The 21,532-nt window shown below is 30.1% G+C and overlaps 1 protein-coding gene and 1 long non-coding RNA gene across 3 annotated transcripts in view; one reads left to right on the top strand and one right to left on the bottom strand.

The window, feature by feature from the left end:
- Positions 1–3,607, top strand: part of LOC118190105 (uncharacterized) — a 120,463-nt gene extending 116,856 nt beyond the window's left edge. The window contains exon 3 of the long non-coding RNA XR_004758361.2: positions 2,325–3,607. This is a non-coding gene — a long non-coding RNA (uncharacterized LOC118190105). The remainder of the gene's footprint in view (positions 1–2,324) is intronic.
- Positions 3,608–3,749: 142 nt separating this feature from the next.
- The window catches only part of Spec2 (CDC42 small effector protein Spec2), a 103,117-nt gene continuing 85,334 nt past the window's right edge, over positions 3,750–21,532 (bottom strand). For both annotated transcript variants that reach the window (XM_085822537.1, XM_035360799.2), the window contains exon 5: positions 3,750–12,392. The gene's annotated coding sequence lies outside the window, so the exon portion shown is untranslated. The remainder of the gene's footprint in view (positions 12,393–21,532) is intronic.

Here is a 21,532-nt window from a genome sequence, read left to right as displayed (position 1 = left end):
TAGAGTACATTTTATTTACATATATGCATGCATTTAATAAAAATCAATGAAACAAAAACATCCACAAGCACTTAATTTAATACAAAATTTTCAAGTTTTTTGAAAAAACAAAACATTTATAGAGGTTTTAGAAAATAATCTGAAATATTTATTTGCACAGTCTTTTTTAGCATCAATTGTTCGATGTCGTCCATTTTGTTATTCATTTCACCATTGGAATGTGCGCCTAAATAACGGCGCATACTTTTCACGATGTTTCTCATTTCGGATGATGTTGGAACAGGAGCTGCATTATTCATTTCATGTTCGTAGTCGGAATCTGCATCAATGATATTTTCCGAGCTTTGAACGAACTCTAAACTGTCTTTGAATGAATTCTTCCGATGATATAGTAGGACAGTCCAATAATATAGAAACTTTCTCAAACATTTCATTAAGTGTCGGCTCAGTTTCAATATCCTTCTACATTTCTTTTGATGCAAACCAAACTCGCTGATTTTTACACACGCTGCAATATACTCGTCACCAAATTCCAAAGCCAACTAATGAGAGATGAGATGTTTTTGTGTGTCGTTCATAGGAGTGGGGAGGTGAAAGTAGCTTAGATAAACAAAACTGGCTTATAAACAAAATTGGCTCGTGTTACAGGCTATTCCGAGGGTATTTCAAAGCCAAGTTAGCCTCCTTTCTATGAAACATGCGAAGCTATCTCTTTCTTTTCGCACCCCTCTTAAATCTCGCACGCGCGGCTGGTGTTTTCCGTATTTTGTTCATTTCCAGAAGGGAAATCTTTTCATGTTAAGCGATTTTCGTTTCGTGTTAAAAGAAAAACAAAGCATGAAAATGCATAATAGTTTGTCGGAACCGTTGTATCACTTTGTGTTAACGGATATTTCATCTTAAGCGTTTTCGCATTAAATGTATTTCATTGCATTAAACAGTCTTTATATTTATTGTGGAGCATGCAACCAGTCTTCTGGTCACCGCGGCACTTATTTTCTGTACCTCATTTGGAACTGTAGTTCAAGTAAACCTTCATTCGTGCGCTTTTTCACGAAGCGAAACACGATAAGCAGAAATAGAGCACAGAAAACGTTAAGCGTCTCAAACCATCTCCAGAAGCTGTAGTTGTAGTTTTTATGGCTACAAGGAAAATCCGGCACGAAGAAATGATCTTAAGTTCCTATTTTAAAGTAACAGACTTAAATAAGGTCCATTTCAAATTTTGCATGTGAACATTCCCGGCATTCTTAGTGCAGGTTCGTACATCACTTGCATTCATCATGTCATTCTGTACATTATGTAGTGTGTGATGAAAACATTTAAGAAATGTCAGGCATCGGGTTCTCCATAGCAGCAAGAAACGGGAAAGTTATGGCTATTCATTCCTAGATATGTGAAGTGCATGATGTTATTGTAACGAGAGCAACATAAAACTGCGAAATGAGATTGGATTGAATTGAAATGGATAAGATTGTTGAAGAAAGGTCGGCTATATCTACACACATTTGATGCAGGTAATTTAAGCCCACATTCGCGAGACAGGAAGAGATTGAAGGAAGGCCTGCACGTTCCCAAAAACTCAATTTGTAGAGCGTTTCATTTCCTTTATGTGATTATGGCAAAGCCTCGAGGGCTCTCTGCCTAAGGGGAGGAATGCCTTTATGGAGGACTTTCTACGAAAAATTTGCTCGTATACACATTACATATTGGGAAACCACAAAAACGCCCATGCAGATAGTCCGTTTGCAGTGTTTGAACCTGAACTACCAGTGTTGAGTGACTTTCGCTCGCCCACTGGTGGGCCCAAACTGCACAATCTAAAAACAGCTGACGGTCCAGAATTTATTTTTCTTTCAACAAAATTAAAAATATTTTAAATAAGTTTAAAATTATATTTACTAAATTTTATCAAAACGTACATAAACAATAAGAATAATACCTCAAAGGGGGAAAAAACCAAATTTATACTTATTTTCTACCCAATATCTAAATTTTGGTGCCTGTAAGAAATTTTGAAAACACATTAAATTGCCTGCTAAATATTAATTTTTTCACACCGACATTTATTTCAAACAATTCTACGATGTTTAATTAATTACTACATAACTTACTTTAATTTAAACTAAAAAATAAACAAATTATCAAAATCTAAGTTTTCTGAGAAATTTTTCCATGCAAGACTAAACTTGAGAATAAAGCATGAAAACTTAAGTCTCTTTCTCTTATTTATTATTAAACTTTTCTTTGATGCATAAATAAAAATACAAAATAATAATTATTAGCACACGAATAATTATAAACTTCTTTATTTTTTCTTACAGATTGACAATTGAGGGTATTTCAATTCTGATATAGTTTGCAGTCTTGGAGAGAAACTACTAGAAATATTTTCATTGCAGATTGTAGATGTTAGTCAGTCAGTCAAAAATAATTTCTTATTACTCATCAAACTAAAATAAAAGTTGTTCACATTTAAATGTATTCCCAAACAGAGTATTCTTAGTGCAAAAATTTGTAACTCAGCTCATTTATTTTTGACAAGTATGAATAAAATTCAATGAAATCTGTATCTTCAAATCTTTGAATAAGATTTACATCACACTATAAATTAATTAGCACTGCTTAGAGGTTTTCTAGTGCGTTAATCACGCTCATTTTTAATGGTATTGAAAGTAACGTAAACTCAGACTTCAAATATCTAAAATTTTCAAATCTTTGCAACAAGCATTGAAATGTATTCGCAGGTTGCATAAAATTGCTTTGGGGGTTGCATGCCATCAGTTTGAGACCACTGCTTAGGTATCACCGAACCCTGCTAAGTTCTGTTCCAATATTTTCATGGAGAATGTCCCTGGTGGCAGTTCGAAAAGTCTATCACCCCCTTTCTCCTAAATCGGCATGCATTATAGTGCCCCCCTTAATGTATAGACACTATACACTTATAAACCTCCATGGCTTCTTCAGGATTTGAACCCAGGCACATTGGTACAGCAGTAAGTACCACTAACCACTATACTGGCTGGACAACTAATTCATCGTTAAGGTAGAAGCTAGGCCAAAACCTCTGTAATACCACAGGTGATTGACGTATTGCTGAACAAAACTAACTGTTGAGCTTCCGGCCTGATTTTGAGGAAGAACAACATGGAGTGTAGTTAGAGGTTCTTCCACCTCTCTTTCCCTATTAACAACCTCTCACAAGAACTTTCAGCTCACCATTCATTTTAAGTGCCCCCCTCCACACAGACACTACATGCTTATAACATCTACATGTTCTCCGGGATTCGAACCCAGGACCCATCGATATAATAGTTAGCACCGTGAACCGCTACACTGGCTGGGTGTTAATTCAGAGTAACAAGTGAAAAGGTGAGAGCAGATCTGGATACCCAGGCAGCTTACATATGCTAATCATGTGTTATTCAGATCCGAATTCAGAGTAACAAGAGATTAGAGCAAATGAGATGGAGAAATATAAACTGCTGACCAGAGAAGTGAAAACGACTGCGAACAACTTGCGATTATTACTGGTCACAGAGTTCTGAGGAGGATGTCTAAAAAATCATTGTTGGTTTACGATTAACCCACCACAGAAATTATGAAGATAAATAGAAAATTATATACAAATTCAGAAAATAAACAATTTTTTTAAAAATTAACTTGTTTTTATTTCAACATGGACACTTTCAACACAACATGGACATAAAAGAACACTTTCTAAAAAGTATTAAGAATAAAACAAAAAATTCTTAAATGCTCATAAAATTTTATTTTTATAAAACTATACATAATTATAAATACAATCATACCAGCTCAAAGACAAGCAGCACAGTCACACTATAGTAAGTTAGAAAATTCAGAAATGAAGCAAGTGTAAAGAAATAATACATAAGTGCATACAAGAAAATCTATTTAATATGAGTATGATTAAATTTCTATTTCTGAGTACATGGACTTTTCAATAAATAGTTTAGTTATATACATCCACGATATGATAAAGATGAAATCTGAACAATGCTAAACTTGAAAGGACGTTTAATAAATAAAAAAATATTTTTAGCATATTTCATAAAATTATTTTATTATCTAATGCAGTAACTAAAAAATAGCAATCGCAGGAGGACCTTTACAAATAAAATAAAAAATAATTAGTAACAAATGGATAATGTAGTACTATTTAAAAAGGGATTTTTAATTTGATATAATGCAGATTCTTAATATTCAACAAACCAAGCTACCTATTGAAAGTAGACTACTCATACTACGTGTTTAAATTACTCTCATCATAACAGCAAATGCCCCACAAGGATCTGATAGCATATTAAATACAGAAATGTTAGCATATAAATAAAACTAAAATTTTTCTTAACAAATAGTACATCAAATTGGAATTATTAAAATAATTTAACAGTTAAAATAGAACACATTGAGTATATCAGTTAAAAATGTGCAGCATTTCTATATACATGATGACATACAAAAATCATACTTTTTCTTCCTAAACAAGTGAATTTAATGGCAAGTAACAAGCATTTAAAAAGATTTATGTATTTTACTTTTTTTCCTTTCTTCTTTGAAACTATTTTGCATTTAAAACTTTTCCTCTATCATTCTGCTATGAAATAATTCTTACATTAGATTTATTGTTTACACTTCAATAAAATCTGTAAATATTATACTTTATTACCACATACTGTAAAAACAGACTACACCACCAATAGACTAAATAAAATACAGACCTCCAGTTTAATGTTTAAAACATTTAGAAATAAATTTTAAATACATACTAATTTGGACATAAAAAGGCTACACATGTTTGAGCTACCTATGAAAGAACACTAGAAGTTCTGAAGCATGTTTAGCTTGGATAATTTCAAATACTTGGAAAAAAATTTGGTTACATGAAACTAATATTTTTTTTTTACATATTTCAAATTTCACAGTTACAACCACTATACTTAATATAATGACAACTGCAATCCAATTATTTATATCAAGACTACATTAACAATTGATTAACTTAAAAATACTAGTCATTGCTTTATGAACAAGGTCTCTGTCCCTGTTCACAAAGCAATATTTTTAATGAGTATTTTATGTGGAAAAATTTAATTTTGTTGAAATTTAAATAATTTTCTAAATAACTTCATTACATGCTGTCTTTTTTGTAGAATAACTTACTAACGAAAAATATTAAATGCAAAGAAAGCTTCATTTCATCTCCGGAACCGAAAATCATCACGCAGCACAATAAAAATGACGTTCGTGCAAACTGTATGGCTGTACAATATATTTTATATATACACTATAGAAATTAGAATTTACTTTCTCAATTTGTATCTTTTGTTTAATAATACTCTTAAATATTCAGATGGGCCTTTTTCTTCCACATGGGTACTTTTATTGACTATCATGGAGCTACATAAACTAGACATATTAACTTGATTCTCAGTAATTATACAGAAAATGAGTTAAAGAGTTATGAAGAACAATAATGGTGGATAAAGCTTAATGAAATATTATAATGTTAATATATTGTACAACACATTGCATGGAAAAAAAGAATAATAAAATACAGGAAGACCCTGCTTAATGCAAATTTGATATGAACACTGATCAAGTAAGTGTCTAAGCAAAATGATATTACTTCTGTCTTTATGCTATGGATTAAGCAGTGAAAAGTGTTATTTTTTTTAGGGGGAGGGGGACAAGCTGCAGCAACACAGTTTCAAATCGAGCAATACTATTAAAATACGTAAAAAAATTAATATAACTGCATTGAAAAAATATAATACATAATAGGGAATTTTTAGTAACATGCCAAAATGCTGCTCAATTTAAATGACAGTACAGTTTACATATTTTACTAGTATTACCTAACAATTGTTGCATCAAATTTCAACAAATGGTATACTTTGCTTTTTTGTAGTAATTTCAACAAAAACAAGGTGTGATAAGAAAAAAGAGTTCAATCTCATAAAAAAAAAAATTGTTGTATTATCAAGTTTCAAACCTTAAACCAGACCAGAGATTAAAAGACTAATTTCAAAAGCATCTGAGATACACTTTAATTAGAGTTGAGGCATTATACAGAAATTTTGCCTGATGTTGATCCTGATATGAAATGCAGCTTCAAAATCTTGATAAAATGATCATTAGCAATTTCAAATTATGTTATAAAATTAAATAGTTGATCACTGTTTAAACAGTTTTTTTTTCAGACCTAATTTAATCAAATATTTAGGGCATTAAATATTTACTGATTTTTTGCTAATAATGATAATTTTATGTTCTAATTAATTTAATCCCCCTCAAAACTTAGGTTAACAGGTGAATAAATTATAATTATTTATATTGTTTTTATACTTAATGTGATTTTACTTATGCACGTTAGTTGATGGATTAATTAATGCAATAAGCATGGTTTTTCTGCAGCAATACATATTTCTTTACCCTACTATAAAATAAAACTGAAGAACTGAACTGAACAATTCAGATAACAAACTTTTTCACATCAATTACATTTTAACATAATTAAATGTATTCAAAGCACACCATACATAAATTTTGACTCTAAGTAAAAATGGGACACTTTTACGAATGTAATGAACGTTTAATCATTTAAATTGGAAATTTAACAACATATTAAATAGCAAATCAATAATTCTAACTTAGACATGCTCTAATAATTAGGTAACTAGAGAAAAATAAAATTTATCCTAGTTTATCATTTTACAATTTTAGGAAACTGAATGACAGATAACAGATGAATAACGCATTGGGGGGGGGTGGAGAAAGAATTTTTAAAATTTAGTGCAAATTTGAAAGGATCAGAAGTTTTCTTATTCAAATAATTTGAGTATAAGAAATGAAGGAATAAACTGACACTTATATTACAAAATAAACAATTATAAATTAGTTCATACAATTAAATTGGCATACAAAGAATAAAATTTAATACAATACATTTACAACAGAATATACAAAAATATTCCTTTCTCTATCAGTTTTTTCATTAACAAAACAGAACTAAACTAATCCTGTCATTTCTGAAATTTTAAATACATGTTCATCCTACTGTTGTGACACCACACAGTATTTTATTGCTGTTAATTTTTCATGATAATTAATCCAGAATGATATATTTTAATATATTTAACTAAAAATTATCATCAATTTCTGGATAGCAAATGCAGTTCAATGAACAGTAATAATTAGATTTATAAAGCCTTCTAAATTTTAAGTGAAGTTTTAATCCTTTTTCCATTTAAAACCTGAATAGAATTTTGTGATGTAAGGTTAAAAAAGTTATTAAAGAAAAAATAACACATTCACAAACTATATTCATGACATGTCCTGAACAGCATACATATAAGATGATTATATGTCATTAAATAAACTTGCAGACATTGTCTGTGGAAATCAAAGTACTTTAAAATTCAAATCTAAGTACATATCACACACAAAACCTCACTTAAAATGAAGAATTTTCCTAGAAAATGTTCATAAAAAGTACTTTCTTTTAATACTGTAAATTCTAACTGTAAAAGCATAAGTACATCTAATGATTATATTAAATCTCATAACTGAACTGACAAATATAATTCTAAATACCAATAAATAACACTAAACTAATATTTTTAAAGACAAGAAACTATAAACCTTGAGAGAATACTGTAATATAATAGGCCTAGATTTTAAACTTAAATGATACATAGTCTAATGTTTAAGATTAGCATTATCACAGGAAATAAATCATTTTCACTGAAATGATTGGAATTCATTCAACATTTTACAAAGAAAGAGTTACACATACATGAAAATTATATAGTTTATAACAAGAACTGTTTTTTAGGAAAAGAATCGTATTTAAATAGGAACTGTCTCAAGATCAGATAAATATTGATGTATTTTAAACTACATTTAAGAAATGTAAAAAATTCAGGTAACCATTAATTATAGTTCATATGCTTTATTCTATATAAAAACTTAGGAGACATATGAGCTGTTTATTTATCACAAACAGCTTTGTATAATATTAATTTAGAAGTCAAACAACAAAAATCAGCGTTATATTTTGTTGTTTGACTTTTAAATTAATATTTGTTTGGTGTGTTATTGTATCTTAATTAGCTTTGTATAAGTTCATAAAAAAATTTCCAAAATTACATAAAATCATATTATATAAAAATACAACAACTATTTATATATCCAAAATGGTAACAGATAAATATAAACTGAAAGATCAGTTCTCACTTAAATATATTAAATATGCACTAAAATAAATTAACTTGTGGTGTCAGTTTAATAATGATGGAGGAAAAAGCAACAAATCATTACTATGTTTCATTTGCATAATATATTTCTGCTAACAATCATAAAAGTTAAGTTTTTAACCTAATGACATATATAATTTGTTTATTGCATAATAAAAGAATAGGGATATTTAAGGCCTAAAACAATATAAATTATTTCTTTAATAAATAAAATATCTGCAATTCTTAGTTGTTTAATGTTAATATAAATAAGTTTTAAAAAATGAAAATTTATTAAAATTGAATTATCTTCTCACAATCTGAAAATGACTTATTTTGTCATTTTCAGAAAAGGTTTATGTTGAAAAAAGTTATATAGGTAAGCACTCATGTCAACATAAGTACAATTTAGAAAGAATAAAAGATAATGTTTGGTTTTATGCAGGGACAATTTAAAATTTCTAATGAAATAAAAAACAGAAATGTCATGCTAATGCTTAAATATCAGCAAAGAAAAGCTATTTTTCTGACTGATACTTACATAGACTGTATTTAAATTACATTTTAATACCTGCTAAATAAATCTTTACTGTTAAGATGGTAAATCTGATCAATTTCACAATAATATTCTTTCAAAATTTGTCACACTTTAAAAATTAACACCTTCAAAAAATTCTTTCATAAACACATGAATTACATAAATAATTCTGCATTAAAATCAGTCAGTCATGTCAGTTAATGACTCCATAATTATCTTGATCAACTTCATATATTTTTTATAATTTGAAAAAGCATACAATACACCAGAAAATTTTAAGCCATACTTCTTACATCTTACAAAAAATCATTAATTATTTGCACAACTTTCTTCTAGCATTTATCCACGAAATATATAAAAAATTCCAAATGAAATAGTTGAAAATTCATACCAAATATGCATTATGGAATGATCTGCTATTCAGAATATCTTTATCTATTTATTTTTTAACTTTATGAAAGGAATGAGAAGTAAAACTTAGAAATATCATTATCATTCATAAATTTTTTTGACAAATATAAATGCTACTTTTATAAAACTTTTTTCACCATCTGAGAAGGAAAAATTTGGCACAGATTATTTAAGATTTTAATACAACTTAATTATCAAATTACATATATGTATATGTATTTGTTGGAAAAAATGTAACAATTTCATTCCATGAAGAGGAAAACTTCCTGCACTGTAGCACAAGGCAAGTTTGTACAGAAATCCACTCTTTCATAATAATACTGATGTAAAAAAAAATTACAATGGAAGAAAATGTATACATTTCTTTTTTAAAATCCAGATGCACCTTTGTAGTAAGCAAAGATAGATAGTATAAATGTTGGAAATTAATAACTAAGAAAACTGTCAATGTTTGCATTTCCAAATAGATTTGAATTTGTAACATTTGAAATCGCAAATTGAGCAAAGATTTAGGTGTTATGCCTTTGATTGCACTCAAATTTAAGGCACAATGTTTTCAACTGTAGAAGTAATTTAAATACATAAATAACTTAAATGGATCATACAGAAGAAAACATTAAATTTTTCTCATATAAATGCACAACCATTTACTTAATCGCAATAGAAACATTTCCAGTATAAAGTTAGGTTGATATTTCAGATGATTTAAAAAAAAAAAAAAAAAAAAAAAAAACTTTTCTAGATGCATAACTATTCAAAATTTCTTTAAATATTACATAAAAAATTTCAAAATGTTTTTTAATATTTGAAAACAGAAAATTTAAATAAATTTATTAAAAACAGTTTCTGAAGCAGCAGTTACAGTCAAAAGTCTTTAATCCGGACTCGTCGGGACTTCGGCGATTCCGGATTATCGATTTTTCCGGATTATAGATCATCAGTTTAAATCTGGTAAGATGGCATGCAGAAATTATAAAATTAAAAATATGAAACCGTAATTTATAAAATAATGAGCAATTATGATCTAAAGGGTATCAAAATTTACCAAAAAAGAAGCCTAATATTTATTTGTTTACTTTATTAAACATTTCTTTCAACGCGCGGATGCGTAAAGCATACCTTACGCATAGCCGAAATTAGAAAATTGCAACCAGAAAACTATTTGATTTGTATTCGTGGTATTTATAATGACGAGGAATTTGATTTAAATCATATCAAAGACGGAGTAAATCGAAATTAAATACTACATTTAGTAAGGAATTATAAGCCGAATGAAATAAAAACATCTGCTCTGAAGATAACGATAGTGTTGACAAATCAACTTCCAGTTCATTGCGCGCCGCGACGTCTTCCCCCCCCGCAGAGCAGCGTGAAATTGATAAACAGATTTCGGAACGGTTAGATAAACAAAGAATATGCCTTTATCCATTTTTTGTAGCAATTCGTTTTTTGTTTGATGGACATCGAAACATACTTTCGTTTTCTAGATCCTTTGGGAGCTCCAGCATCGGAAATTCTATTTGACATAATCGAAAGTTCAAGTTTACTTTTATAAAATTGCTCTTACAATCTGCAAAAAATAATAAGCGGGATCCAATTCGAAGATTAAGGAACAACGCAATCATTAACATTAACTGAAATAGATAATTAGATAATTTTAGCTTACACCGTCCGTTATACATTAAACGAGCAGGCGAAAACGTATTCTGCACTTGCGCACACGCCTGTGCGCATGTGCCAACGCGGCGCATGCGCAGAAAGATTTTAGCTTTGAGGTCCGGATTATAGATCATTCCGGATTATGGGTGTCCGAATTAACGACTTTTGACTGTATTAGAAAGAACTTTTATACTTTTACCTAAAATATCACATTTCCATTCTTAAATAGTAAATTAAAAATTACATTTCACACATAAAACACAAGTATAGCAACTGCAAAGATGAGATTAAAATTTTTTAGCATTTTATTATTGTCAATTTTAATCAATAATGAGAATTTATAATTCAGATTTGTGAATATACAGCAACAGATAATTTTATAATTTTAAATAGAAAAGAAACAAAATATTAATGAAAATGGAAAATACATAAAAAGCTTATACATTAATATCAAGAAATACAGCAACCTTTATAATGTTGCAAAATATATAGAAGTCTACATGAAATTAAACTATATATTACCAAAAAAATGAAATCATTAATAGAAATTTGCCAGCAGCAGTTAAATAATGGATTTTATGAATTAGTGCAAAATAATTAAAAAACTAAATATATTTTATTTTAAACTGATGTACATAAAGCTTAAAAATTACACATGAATAGCATCTGCAGTTCTAAAATATACATGTCTTCAAAAAATAGGAACTTGCTAAAACATCAATACTCAGATTGTGGAATTTTCTGCATTTTTTTATTTTTGTTTTTGAAATGAGATTTCGCTTTCATATGCATAAACAGAAGTTAATACAAATAGTATATTATAAATTAAAATGGTAAATATAAATTAGGTAAAAATTTTCAGAAGATTTTCAATAACCATAAAATACATTAAATAATGAAACTGTGATTATAGTAATATATTATAGAAATTTAATAAAAATCAGAAAATAATTTTTGCTCACAGTATCAATGAAACTAGTCTTTTTACACATATTAAACTGTTGCTGAGGTTTATCACTGTTAAAAAATTACACTGAATGGCAATACCCTTACTCAGATGAAGCACATCCTTGCAGTTCAAAATTTAAACACCAATGCATATGGAATCAGAAGTTTTCAAATGTTATCATCACATTTACATAACTAAAATTAAAATAGCACAATTTTTCATTTTATTAAACTATCAGATGGGCAGAGATCAAATACACAAAAAGCCCTTTGCACACTTTGGAAATACACAAGTAAACTATCTGGTGCAAACTTATTAAAAACCTAAAAATAAAATGTACAATGTTCATTCTTTTTTTTAACACATCATTCCACGAGCACAGGTAGTAGTAAGTAAATTTCAGTCATGATGGAACATGCCAAAGATAATTTTCAATATCTGGCAGTTAACAGTAATTAGTATTTTCCCATACAAGTCCATAGTTTAAGTAATTGGCAATAACATTATGCTGCTAACTACTACAGCTGGTGGTGTCCAAAATTAAGATATTTACAAAGATTTCAGTACTCTTTCCATGCTGAAAAAAAAATTAAAACTAAATTAGACAAGAATATTAAAAAGAACAAGAGTGAAGGTAATACATTTATAGAATTAAAAACTTTTAAAAAATCTATTAAAGCTTTCTTAAGAATTTTCTAATTAATTTAGACATCAGCATAAGAAAGTGTTATGTTCAAATTTAAAGTTTGGTTTAGTTTCAATGCTATGTGGCACGTCCAGAAAGTAAAAATACATCATCGCTCAGCTAAGAGACACTGCTATGCATTGTATGGCTCCACTGGCAGCGACATAAAATTTTCTTTTTCTTCCATGTTTATTTAGCGATCCTACATCTGCTCTTATTCAAGATAACTGAAATGGCAACAATGATCAAGTATTACACCAAATGTGAAGTACAAACCATTTTGAAGTATCTCAATACGAGAGATCCAATGGAAATTCATAAACACTATTTATGACAACTTCATAAATCTACAAAACGTGATGAAGTGATGCAATGAATTTTCAAGAGGCATGGCTAGTATTTACAATGAAAAAAAGAACAACAGATCATCTTAAACATGACAATCTTCTTAAAGAAAGGATTCATGATAACAAACGCTTCAGTTGTGCAATATGCATTTTCCTGAACACTTATTCAAAACTGGTTTTGCCCTACAAAGAAATAATGCTATTTTTCTCAGACACATTTCTATACAACATTTATGCTTCCAGAGGCAACAACTAATGTTAATGCATACTGCAAAACACTGTAATGATTTTGATAGGCCATTCGGAGACAGACAGAAGTTTTGACGGTTGTTCTTTTCCAATGGCATGGTTGAGAGTGTGAGATCTGTTCCCAAGTGCAGCATCCAGGAGGTGGTGAACTGATGTTCCCACTGCCTTTTGGCAAACAGGAGAGGGCACAAAATCTTCAATTAGATAGAAATATTAACTTTCAGTTGTCCCTGGTTACCGAAAACCCTAGGTACGAGCGGTTCTTAAAATGAAATGAGAAATCATACAGTTCAAATGGCTGGCGGAAGAATTTTATGACCCTGCAAGATAAGAATTAATTCACAGACTTGCTACTTGGGGGATGGGGGGGGGGTATGCTGAAAAATATAGTTGAATATAATTAAATTTTAAAGTTTTTGACTGAACACTCACTTTTGTATCTTTACTTTCCAGAAATGCATCTCTTAATGATGATAATAATAATAATAAAGGAATGTTTTGCAATGAATTTCAGAGGTCTAATACATAAATATAATGAAATTAAATTTGCATTGAGCACTGAGACTTCTTATTCAAGTAACTAGATTAAATACATGAAAATCATTTCACAAATAACAACAATGTGTATAATATCCTAATTTTATAATTATTAAATATTTGAAAAGTAACAAACTCAAGCCATTTTAAATAATACCAAGGAAATAAAATCCAAATTAAAAATATTCTTTAAATCACTCTTCAAATTAGTTACCAAACGCACATAAGTTATTTACAGTAATACATTAATGTAACACAAAACAGTAAGTCATATAAAAGAACATAAATCATACTGTAAAAAAAAAAAAAAGAAGAAGAAGAAGAAGAAGAAGAAGCAAAATAATAATGAATTTATTTTTTTCTTTGGAGGACTCTAAATACATTTAAAAAATTTTAAATATCATTTGAAAGCATCTAATTTTCTGACATTATTCAAAATACATATTAATTCTGAAAACATTTCAGATAGCTAGAATCATCATTCACAAATTACTCTAAAATATACAAATTACTCTAAAATATACAAAGTAAGTTGGATTAAAATTGAAATTTACTTTAGGTGTTCCCAGAGATCTAAAATACAGAAGAGCAGCAGATAAAATTTCATGTATGTCCAGGTTAAAAATGTTTCCATCACAGTTATAATTCGTATTGCCCAAATTAAAATTTATTTAGTTCACCAGTCACAGTCAGATCACCAATAATTTATTTATTACCCCAAAAAGCATAATTACATCTTCATAAAAAATAGAAAAAAAAAAAAAAAAAAAAAAAAAAAAAAAAACACCTGTGTGCTCAACATGCTGCTGATATTCTGTAACAACTGATCCTAACAGGAAGACTAGATAGTAAGACTAGCTGATCATTAAACAAGTGAGTGTTGCCATCTAGTTTTCTTAGTAGGATCTACAGCTCCAGGAAATCTTCTGGGTATGATAAACATTGCATTTAAATTATTCTGTATGCAATTCTTTGAGGCTTCAAAACAGGCAAAATTTATAGTATGCATGTCCAGATAAAAAAACAGCTCCATTACTTCTGACATCATTTGTAGTGTCAAAAAAATTCACTTACTTCACAGCATTGCCAGATACATCAATATTGCAGTTATCGTCCAAAAAGGCTTGTAATCACATCTTTATAATAAATCAAAAAACCATCTATGCGTAGAATGATGCAGCTGATATTCTATTATAATTGATCTTAACAAGAAAACTAGATAACAGGACTAGCTGATCATAAAACAAGCTACTACTGTCAGCTAGTTTTCCAACTGAGATCTAAAGCTCCAAGAAATCTTCTTGCAATGATAACTGTCACATTTAAACACTATCTATGCAAATGCTTTAAGACATCAAGGTAAAATTTCATACCATGCATGTCCAGATAAAAACACAGCTCCATCACTGTTGTCATTATTTACACTGTCAAAAAATTCACTTACTTCAGATACCAATATTGCAAAGAAGGCTTTCAGTCACATCTTTATAAGAAATTAAAAAAGCCATCTATGTGCTCAAAGATGTTCCTGATAGTCTATTATCAATTTTAACAGAAAAACTAGATATCAAACTGATTATAAAACAAGCTAGTGCTGCTATCTAGTTTTTCTAATACGATTTTAAACAATAAGAAATCTTCTAGGTATAATGAACATACCATTTTAAACTATCCAGTCCAAAATACCACATTTATTTTGAGGCTTCAGCTTAACAGTAGTCACTTAAGCAGAAAAATACATATAGTTATCTCAAATCATTACAATGATGGAAATAACTGGTTACATCTACATTTGTACATTTTTATATAATATTTTGGTCCTAAGGACATATTTGGTATGGTTAACACAAATATTAAACACATAAAACATTGAGCTATTGACTGCATTGAATTTTTTAAAAAAGCAGTCTAGTAAGTAAGTAATATATAAAAAAATTAAACGTATTAAACAGACATGTTAATATGACTAAATAGTATTTACTATATCACTTTCAGTTAATTGACTAGTTATTCAGTTTTTGGTATGATTTATTACCCCCCCCCCCAAAAAAAAAACTGAAAGTTTTCAGATTTTATATTATGCCCAAAGGGGCCTTTTTTTAATGTTTTGTGCGTTACTTTTATTTATTAAATATCATGTTCTTTACACTTAATCCATAAAATTCAATTCAACAGCAATATCACAAAATAATTTTAAAATGAGCATATCTTTAGAATTTCTGATGCAGTCTCACGGACGCTGGAAATAAAAATGTTCCCCTCCCCTCCATACAGTGTTGCTATAGCTCGCTTTGAAATTGTTGAGTTTGTTAATAAAAAAATTGTTAAAGTATTACAAAATATCAAATCGATAATAAAACAAATTCCAAGTTAGGGCTTCCTGGTGATTACATTCGGTGGAGGATTACGTTATTCAAAATTTGATGGCTCTAGGTCCCATTATCACAATGCGAGAAATATACATACATTTATGCAGATTCTTCATTATTTAATTTCTTTAAATATAACACAGGGGGATAATATTTGATGGCAACAATTTGAAAGGTGAAACGGACATTTAAATTTCTCAATGCAAAATACCAAAACAAAATTAATAGCACTTCTGGGATTAAAAAAAAGGAAGAAGCTAATATTTCTCATAAAACAAATTAATCAAAAATGAATGAGTAGACAAAATTATTGCATAAAAGACACCCAAAAGATCTAAATTCAGATAACACAATTTAAGTCATGAAAGTCAACTACATTAATATGGCAAAACACATCGGGCCTAAAGGGAGAGAGCTCGTAATCACATTATACATTGGAAAACCAATCATACAGACTATCCATTTGCCCGAGACAAAACTCACAGTATTTGATAGTCTTAACCACTCAGTCACAGATGCAGCTAGAAGGCATGGATACATGCATGCAAATCTAACAACTGTTTTGTTTCCCCCGTCTCCTGTCTGCAAAACAGAATGGGGATTCAAATTGGCTGAGTTACAGCATTGCTGATTATCACATTTAACTTTGAAAATAAAACCATGAATACTTACAATCACATTTACACTCCATGTTAAAACAGAGCTAGGAAAGGTGGATATTCACCAGCAACTTGACAGTGCACTCCATTTAACCCGTTAGCACACGTGCTGGAGTAAAATCCACCCCACGTGTAGTCTTTTCTTAGGAAATAAGGGAAGGTCATACATGACCTTTCTAATACTTCATGTACCTTTCAAGATCAAGGTTAGGAAGGGTCATCCAGAGGAATTTTTCCTGTGTCCTTGGGATTTTGTGTTTTGGGGGAAGGAATGTGTAATGGGATTGTAGCTACCCCACGCGTGTACTAACGCTTCACTTCTAGAGAGACATTCATTGAGATGAGTGCATACGAGCGAGAACAGTAGCGACTGCGGGTTCTTCTCGTTAGTGTTGAAACTAATAGCAAAATTAAAGATTCCGATTCTGAGTGTGATAATATTTCTGAAAGTGATCACGAAACTGATTCTGACCAGTAATATGATGATTCACATGATTTAGGGAGCATATCTTCTTTGAGATCAGATGATTTTTATGTTTGAAAATTACCCTTGAAAAATGTTTGAACACGTTCGTACAATATAGTGATACATTTATATGATGACAAGAAAAGCTTTAGCAATTTGAAAAATCCAACTGAATGTTTATTGCAAATTTTTTATGAAGAAATAATGGAAGATTTGAAATCAACAAACATTTACATTTCATCAATAAGAAACAAATTCTCTAGAGAACGTGATGTGCAAGAGACAAACTTAGCTGAATTGAAGGCATTATTTTTCCTATTATATTACGCTGGAGTGCTAAGAGCAGTGCTTCTCAAAACAAAGATTTGTGGTCAGCTGACGGAAGTGGAATAACTGTTTTTCAAATAATGTCTATCAACCGATTCCACTTCCTGTTGAAGTGTATTAGGTTTGACGACATAAATTTACGAGCAGAGCGAAAGATGACGGCTAGACTTGCACTTATTAGAAATGTTTTTGAAATACTTATCAAAAACATACGAAAAGTATATTCTTTATCTGAATATTATACTATAGACGAAAATTTAGAACCCTTTCGAAAAAGGTGTCAATTCAGACAATATATAAAAAGTAAGCTTCCAAAATATGGAATAAAAACTTTTGCTTTATGCTATTCTCATACATTTTATGCATACAACCTAGAAATTTATGCAGATCAGCAGCCTGTTGGACTATATAGACAATCAAATGTATTGGATGTAGTACAAAGACTTATTGCACCCATACGTGGCACTGAAAAAAATATAAATATGGACAATCGGTACATGAGCATTCCTTTGGTCAATGAATTATTGAAAAAGCACAAATTGACATGTTTTGGGACACTTTGAAAATATAAGCGTGAAATTCCAGAATTTCTGTCAAATAAAACAGGCTTCTGTACTCTTTGCATTTTGGGTTCAGAGGTAAAGAATTAACCCTTTAACTGTCAAGTTATTTTGATGATTTATTGAGCGCATATTAAATTTTCCCGAGATACAGTCGGGTTTGACAAAGAGATGAAGCCGAAATAAACGTCTCCCGATATATATTCGGGTATAACAATACGATGCACTCAGAAAAAAAAATTACCCCGAGAAATACTCGGACGTGACATTTTCGAACACCAGTGCTGTGCCCGAGATAATCTCGGCCATGACAGTTAAAAGGTTAACTCTTACTACATATGCTCCAAAAAAGAGTAAATCGGTTCTTGTTCTATCATCCATGCATAAGGATAATCAAATCGATCTACTGTCTAAAGAGCAGCTCAAGCTCAAAATGATAACTTTTTTCAACTCTACAAAAGGTGATGTTTATAGTGTTGACGAGTTATGTGGAACTTGGTCTGTTTCAAGAAAATGCCGCTGCTGGCCTCTAACGGTATTTTTCGGACTATTTAACATTGCAGGTATAAATGCTTTTATTATTAATCGATCAAATAACGACCAAGTCAATATGAACTGAAGAGCTTTTCTCAAAGATTTAGCATTAGAGCTTGTAAAAGAACATCCTAAAAAAGAGCTGCATTTCTGTCTCTCTCGAAAGAACTCAAAACTGGAGTAAGGTTGGCAGGAACAGAAGATACAGCAGACCTTCACCTTAAGAAATAGTTTGTAAAAATATGTTGTCACACTATGTGAGGATTGTTCAAAACGATATAATCTGAATAATTAACCTCAGGTGGGAGGCGGAATACCTATGTGTTATTTATATTTTTTAATATTCATATTTAGAATCTATTATTTGATATGAATAATTGTATGACATTATATTGAGTTTTAAGGAAAAAAGCTAGTAAGAATGCAGCCTTTTCATATTCCTCTAGTGCTTTATCAAACCACTCTTTATAATAAACACTTATGTTTAAAAAATATGTACATATGAAAACTGATTTGCCTAATATAAGAAATCATACATGTATCTTATATTAGTAAATTTCGATTTTTATGGCTTACTTTAGATAACCAGTATGGAAATGTTTGTATAACTTAAAGTAAGAAAGATCATCTCGAATTAAAAGTAGAAAAAAAGGTTTAACAGAATTCACAAAGCTATTAGTCATTTATACATTCATTTAAAACAAAGAAAATGCATGTATTTATATGTTGGCGTGTGAACTCCGAGAAACAAACACTGGGGTAAAATTTGTCCCGCACGTGTACTAATGTAGCGAAGTGATGCACGTGTGCTGAGGTTAAATGTTACAAGACACAATTCAAAGGTTGCCAAAAATTTTTAAATTCAAACAAAAATTATTGATTGCATTTTGTTTTGCTCTGCAACTGAGCTTGCACTTCGAAGACATGATGATGGCGAGCATTCATTAAATCCGGAAGTTTTCAGAGGTCTTATCCACTTCTCAGTAGAACTTGATATATCTCTTAAAGACAACTGTTTTTAAAACAAAAGAAATTCAAAATCAAAAGTCAAAAGAAATTCAAAATGATTTATTGGACTGCATGCTCACTGTTTTTTAGAGCCACATAAAAAATGAGATCTCACAAGCAAGTTTTGATTCAATAATAACAGGTGAAACTACTGATGTGTCATTCATTTTCCAATTGGCTGTTATTTTTCGATATGTTTTAAGCAATGGAAAACTGCTGAAAGATTATGGGAATTTACGAATCCACCTGGCCATGATGCAATATTTACAGATTAATGTATCCAAGCAATTTTGGAAAAATTAGAAGACAAACACGATAAAATAGTATAGCAGAGCTATGATACTACAAGTCTGATGAGTGGTATCACGCTGGTGTTCAAGCGTTTATTCGATGTACCTGCAAGAATGCATAACATTTGCATTGATTGTTGATTGCACATCAGCTCAAATTGATTGTTAGGCAAGCAAACAGACAGAATCAGGAAGTTCGAGTATTTTTCCCCAACCTAACTGACATTACTAACTTTTCATTAACTCGCTACAGAGAATTGCTATTCTAGATGAAATTGTTAGAAAAGGATACTCATGGTTCAGCTACTAGATGGAATTTTAAGAGTCGAACTATCAATACAGTGTACGAATATAGGGAACAGTTGAATGAATGCATGGAAAAAACAGCCAAAATCTAAACATGTCAATGTCTATTTAACCAGCTTCAGATAAACACTAGAGATATCAGAATCATGCGGAACTTTAAAAAAAAACGAAGAGACTGAAAATATTCGCATAAGTAGAACTGTAGTAGCTAAAGACATATGCGATGTCATCACAAATCAAATAAAAGAGAGATTTTGTTTTATTTCTCACTACTCTGCTGTTTCTCTCCTTGAAGCTAAAAAATTCTAGCAGGGGAGAAAAAGTTTCCAACTCAGGTTCTAGACAAAATATTTGATGTATATTCGATGTTATACAAGCATGAGCTGAAAACTGAACTAGCAGTAATTTACAGATCGGATTCCAGAGATATGACTGCTGCCATTAGTGTTCGACAATTTATTACAGAATACAACTCATGAAGTACGTTTTCGGTTTAGATTTTAGATAACTCTAAAATGAGTAAGAAATGTTTAAGAAGCACTATGAGCGAGAACAGACTAAGTGTCTCTCACTTGAAAAAAGCACGATAAATGACATACCTAAGTCCAGCAAAAACATTATTAATTTATCTATTAAAAAAACGGGGAAAAGAAGAAGAGAGAGAGAGACATACACACAAGACAAGTGGATATAATTTACAAAAATCATGCTTGACTATTTTGTAATCAAACTAAAAACTACACTATAAGCAATATTATGGTTTTATTACATTCAATTCTAAGAAATATTTTTTTTTTTTTTTTTTTTTAACTTATGCGAATTTGTTTCCTTTTAAATGCCCTATTTTCCTTTAACTTGTGAAAACGCAAATGTGTTTTAACTTGTAAGTTATGTGGTATCTGCACATTTAGTTTTTAAAATTTGTTTTGTGAACCTCCATTTAAATAATCCCTAAGCTGCCACAGACTCAATATAATTTTATTTCTGGACAAGGTAATTCTTGAGATGCATATTCTGATTTACATACACGCAAAATGTACCCCCACAGTTTTGGAAGCTTAGCACATCCTCAGTCAATGGATGATATAGGGAACTAAGATAGGCATGTTAGTTTGAAGCAAACATGTGGGAAAAGCACGACACATTCAGAAGAGGGTTGGGAAAGTATCCAAAAATTTTGGTTTCAATTGAAATCTTGTACAGTAACTGGCTAAAAAGTATCAACATTCTAATGTTACATAACATCATAAGATGCAGTTTAGATTCATTTTTCATAAATAGTTACTATTTTTAGGACAGAAGGGGGAAACCCAAATTAAAGTGAAGAATATAAGGAGCTTTAGCCCACCAGCGGCCGAGCGGTAAAAGCCACTGAACACT

Source organism: Stegodyphus dumicola, chromosome 8 (genome assembly GCF_044657685.1).
Source record: "Stegodyphus dumicola isolate Sdum_Otavi_A_Nest chromosome 8, ASM4465768v1".
Lineage (NCBI taxonomy): Eukaryota > Metazoa > Arthropoda > Arachnida > Araneae > Eresidae > Stegodyphus > Stegodyphus dumicola.
Note: the sequence above shows the minus strand (reverse complement) of the source record. Positions and strands in the feature narration are given on the sequence as shown.